Source organism: Bubalus kerabau, chromosome 1 (assembly GCF_029407905.1).
Source record: "Bubalus kerabau isolate K-KA32 ecotype Philippines breed swamp buffalo chromosome 1, PCC_UOA_SB_1v2, whole genome shotgun sequence".
Taxonomy (NCBI): Eukaryota; Metazoa; Chordata; class Mammalia; order Artiodactyla; family Bovidae; genus Bubalus; species Bubalus kerabau.
Genome location: NC_073624.1, coordinates 25,120,788 through 25,126,787, shown reverse-complemented (window position 1 = coordinate 25,126,787; position 6,000 = coordinate 25,120,788).

Sequence of the window (6,000 nt, the reverse complement as noted above, 5' to 3'; positions counted from 1 at the left end):
TATCTATTGGTATAATTTATCATGTGTCCTCTCTCTCATTGATAAATAAATTCTCTCTCTCATAGATAAATAAATTTTTCTAAACCTTCTGGTAATAAATTGCTTACATCAGGACCCGTTCCTCCTGAATATTTTATTGTTTACTTTGGAAGAATAGGAATATTTTTTCACACACTGTAATGCAATTAATAACTTTAGTACATTGAGCACTAATATAATACTTGTATTTAATCAGTTATCAGATTTTTCAATTATACTATTGGCTCAATAAAGTTGTTTATCACTAGTTTTTTTTTTTTTTTTTTTTCCTTCAGAACAGAATCCAGCCTAGGATCAGAGATTGCATTTGATTGTCATGTCTCTTTAATTCCCCTAATCTGAAATATTTCCCTAGATTTTCTTTCTTTTTTGTTGACTGAAGTTTTTAAGGAACATAGTCCAACTTTTTAAAATAGAATGTTCTTTTTTTTTGGCCATGTCTTGCATCACATGGGATGTTAGTTCCCCAACCAGGAATTGAACCTATCCCCTACATTGAAAGGCAAAGTCTTAACCACTGGACTGCCAAGGAAGTCCAAAAATAGAATGTCATTTATTTATCTATCTGCCTATGCTTTTATCAGTGGGCACTTATTAATTTCTGTTTTTTCAATGGTTTATCATGCAATGCTATGCTTAAATTATTTTGGCCTCAAATTGTACCAGATTTAACTGGTAAGAATCCCTTCAAGGTGCTTCCTGTGTCCTTGTGAATACCCCTCATCATTTTTTGTTTTTCAAGAATTTCTTTGCTTTCTGGAAAAATGTTGCAAGTTCATCATGTACCTACCTTGTCCCAGCTCTGGAATTGGCCATTTCTTTGAAGAACTCTTGGAATTAGAGACCAGGGTTTGAGTGTCAGGTGCTCGTTGTTACTGGGGAGTCTTTGCTCCTAGGACCTTTCAGTAGACAAAGCTAGAAAATAAACATGTATTTATATACATACATGGGCTTCCCTGTGGCTCAGAAGTAAAGAATCTGCCTGCCAATGAAGGAGACATGGGTTGGATCCCTGGGTCGGGAAGATCCCCTAGAGAAGGAAATGGCAACCCATTCCAGTATTCTTGCCTGGAAAATCCCATGGACAGAGAAGAATGCTCACGAGAAGGCTCACTGGATAGGCTACAGTCCATGGGGCCACAAAAGAGTTGGACAAGACTTGATGACTAAACAACAACAAATATACATACATGCAGACACCCATACACCTAGTATATACACATACATATGCGTGCGTGTTCAGTCGCTTAGTTGTGTCCAGCTCTTTGCAATCCCATGGACTGTAAGCCTTCCAGGCTCCTCTGTCCATGGAATTTTTCAGGCAAGAATACTGGAGTGCTTGCCATTTTCTCCTCCAGGAGATCTTCCCAACCCAGAGTTGGAACCTGCATACCCTGCATTAGCAGTGGATGCTTTACTACTGCTGCTGCTAAGTCACTTCAGTCGTGTCCGACTCTGTGCGACCCCATAGATGGCAGCCCACCAGGCTCCCCCGTTCCTGGGATTTTCCAGGCAAGAACACTGGAGTGGGTTGCCATTTCCTTCTCCAATGCGTGAAAGTGAAAAGTGAAAGTGAAGTCGCTCAGTCGTGTCCAACTCTTCGCAACCCCATGGACAGCCAGGTTCCTCCATCCATGGGATTTTCCAGGCAAGAGTACTGGAGTGGGGTGCCATTCACCACCTGACAAGCCTATGCATCCATGTACACAAATACATATACATGTGTATATATTCATGTGCACATGTGTATATACATGTATATGTATACGTATGTGTGCATGTGTGTATGTATGCATAAAATCATGGGTTAACCTGATGTCTCTAACTTCAATCCACCTCCATAGGGTTCCTTCCTGCCTTTCCCAGTTCACATTTTGATGTCTGTTGACTGAGCAGCATCCCTGGTAGCTCAGATGGTAAAGTGTTTGCCTAAAATGTGGGAGACCCGGGCTTGATCCCTGGGTCAGGAAGATCCCCTGGAGAAGGAAATGGCAACCCACTCCAGTATTCTTGCTTGGAGAATCCCCATGGACAGAGGAACCTGGTGGGCTACAGTCCATGGGGTTGCAAAGAGTCAGACACAACTGAGTGACTTCACTTTCCCATATAGAATTTCTCACTCCTAACTACATTAGCACATTCCTTCATTTGCCCAACACCACAGAACATCTAAAATAGTTTCAAAATTGCTTGACATATCTTACCACAAGATAATTAAGAATATATACTAAAACAAGTTCAAGAGTTGTTTGCAGTTGTACCCTCCTCAACCTCAGTCAAGACAGAAGGTAAATAGTCAAGCAACCTTTTCATGAATTACTAGATTCTTTCTTTCTTTTACTTTTTTTCCCCTTCAGTGTGATTGAAATACAATTGGATTCATTCGTTTTCAGTTTAGATTCTTCTTTCCCTTCCCGTCTTGCTTTAACCTTATTTTTGAATATGTAGAAGATTAACATGCTTCCAGAAGTCAAACTATACAAACAACATTATTCACAGAGAAGTGTCACTCCCTCCTGAATCACTTCCAACCCCTCCCTCCAGTAAGTAATCAAGTTGATTGTTTTCTGATTTATCTTTCCTGTGTTTCTTTTGGTAACAATAAGGTATACGTATGTTTCATTTCCGTTCCCTTTTTACACAAAAGATGGTGTACTACGTATCCTCTTTTGTACTTTCCATGCTCTCAGTTAGTATTTCCTAGAAATCATTTGATATTAATAGTTTAGAGTAATTGCCCTTATTTTGCGGGGGTTTTTTTCAAATACAGATCACAGTATTTCATTGTGTGTATATACCATAGTTTATTCAACCCATCTCCTGTGCTTGGAGATATAGGTAGTTTCCAGTATTTTACAATTACAAATAACACTGCAGTGAACAACTTTGTGTATATTTATTTTCATACCATTGAGGTGCAACTTCAACGGGAAATTCCTAGTTGAATTTCTGTGATCAAGGGAGCAAGCACTCATCAGTTCAGTTCAGTTCAGTTCAGTCGCTCAGTCGTGACCAACTCTTTGCAACCCCATGAATCGCAGCACACCTGGGCTCCCTGTCCATCACCAACTCCCGGAGTTCACTCAAACTCATGTCCATCGAGTCGGTGATGCCATCCAGCCATCTCATCCTCTGTCGCCCCCTTCTCCTCCTGTCCCCAATCCCTCCCAGCATCACGGTCTTTTCCAATGAGTCAACTCTTCGCATGAGGTGGCCAAAGTACTGGAGTTTCAGCTTCAGCATCAGTCCTTCCAATGAACACCCAGGACTGATCTCCTTTAGGATGGACTGGCTGGATGTCCTTGCAGTCCAGGGGACTCTCAAGAGTCTTCCCAGCACCAAAGTTCAAAAGCATCAATTCTTCGGCACTCAGCTTTCTTCACAGTCCAGCTCTCACATTCACGCATGGCCACTGGAAAAACCATAGCCTTGACTAGACAGACCTTTGTTGGCAAAGTAATGTCTCTGCTTTTGAATATGCTATCTAGGTTGGTCATAACTTTCCTTCCAAACAGTAAGCATCTTTTAATTTCATGGCTGCAATCACCATCTGCAGTGATTTTGAAGCCCCAAAAAATAAAGTCTGACACTGTTTCCACTGTTTCCCCATCTATTTCCCATGAAGTGATGGGACCGGATGCCATGATCTTCGTTTTCTGAATGTTGAGCTTCAAGCCAACTTTTTCACTCTCCTCTTTCACTTTCATCAGGAGACTTTTTAGTTCCTCTTCACTTTCTGTCATAAGGGTGGTGTCATCTGCATATCTGAGGTTATTGATATTTCTCCCGGCAATCTTGACTCCAGCTTGTGCTTCTTTCAGCCCAGCATTTCTCATGATGTACTCTGCATATAAATTAAATAAACAGGGTGACAGTATACAGACTTGACGTACTCCTTTTCCTATTTGGAACCAGTCTCTTGTTCCATGTCCAGTTCTAACTGTTGCTTCCTGACCTGCATATAGGTTTCTCAAGAGGCAGGTCACATGGTCTGGTATTCCCATCTCTTTCAGAATTTTCCACAGTTTATTGTGATCCACACAGTCAAAGGCCTTGGCATAGTCAATAAAGCAGAAATAGATGTTTTTCTGGAACTCTCTTGCTTTTTCTATGATCCAGCAGATGTTGACAATTTGCTCTCTGGTTCCTCTGCCTTTTCTAAAACCAGCTTGAATATCTGGAAGTTCACGGTTCATGTATTGCTGAAGCCTGGCTTGGAGAATTTTGAGCATTACTTTACTAGCATGTGAGATGAGTGCAATTGTGCAGTAGTTTGAACATTCTTTGGCATTGCCTTTCTTTGGGATTGGAATGAAACTGACCTTTTCCAGTCTTGTGGCCACTACTGAGTTTTCCAAATTTGCTGGCATATTGACTGCAACACTTTCACAGCATCATTTTTCAGGATTTGAAATAGCTCAACTGGAATTCCATCACCTCCACTAGCTTTGTTCGTAGTGATTCTTTCCAAGGCCCACTTGACTTCACATTCCAGGATGTCTGGCTCTAGGTAAGTGATCACACCATCATGATTATCTGGGCCGTGAAGACCTTTTTGGTACAGTTCTGTGTATTCTTGCCACCTCTTCTTAATATCTTCTGCTTCTGTTAGGTCTATACCATTTCTGTCCTTTATGGAGCCAATTTTGCATGAAATGTTCCCTTGGTATCTCTAATTTTCTTGAAGAGATCTCTAGTCTTTCCCATTCTGTTGTTTTCCTCTATTTCTTTGCATTGATTGCTGAGGAAGGCTTTCTCATCTCTCCTTGCTATTCTTTGGAACTCTGCATTTAGATGCTTATATCTTTCCTTTTCTCCTTTGCTTTTTGCTTCTCTTCTTTTCACAGCTATTTGCAAGGCCTCCCCAGACAGCCATTTTGCTTTTTTGCATTTCTTTTCAATGGGCATGGTCTTGATCCCTGTCTCCTGTACAATGTCATGAACCTCCGTCCTTAGTTCATCAGGCACTCTATCTATCGGATCTAGTCCCTTAAATCTATTTCTCACTTCCACTGTATAATCATAGGGGATTTATTGTCAGACTTTTCAGTTTTGCCAATCTGACAAATAAGAAATGATTTTCTTGTAGTTTTAATCGACCTGACTCTTACAATAAATGAAGTTGAACATCTTTTCATGTATTTAGGGCCATTTATATGTCTCTTTTTGTGCCTTGCCTGTTTCTGAATTTTGCCAGTTTTTCTATAGGAATTTTGGCCATTTTCCTTCCTTTATTTTTATAATTTTTTCTATGTATTAGGGTTATTAATCTTTTATCTGTCATATGTATTACAGATATCTTCTCCCAGTTTGTTTTTTATTTTGTTTATGGTGATTTTTGCCATGAAGTTTGTTTTGTTTTTCAGTGTAGTCAAATCCATCTTTTATCTACTAGCTGTATTTTTAGGCATAGTTAGAAAGCCTGGTGGCTCAGGCAGTAAAGAATCTGCATGTAACGCGGGAGACCCAGGTTAGATCCCTGGGTCAAGAAGATCCCCTGGAGGAGGAAATGGTAACCTTCTCCAGTATTCTTGCCCAGAGAATCCATGGACAGAAGAGCCTGGTGGGCTCGCGAAATCCATGGGGTCACAAAGAGTCAGACAGGACTGAGTAACTAACACTTTCACTTTTCAGAAAGCCTTTATTTACATCTAAGTTGTAGAGAAATTTACCCATGCTTTCTTCTAGTATTTGTATAATTCATTTTTGCATTCAGATCTCTAGTTCATTTGCAGTTTGTTTTTATATATGGTATAAAAATGGATATACTTTATATTTTTCTAAATGGCTATCAGTTTGTGGCAACACTATTTGTTAGAAGATCATCTTTGCCCTGGTGATTACAGACATCATCCTTGTCAGATGCTGGGTGTTTATTTGTAGCTGTGCTTATTTCTGAACTTTCTCTTCTCGTCCACTGGTCTGTTTATCTAGCCATGCACCAGTCAGTACCACGTTATT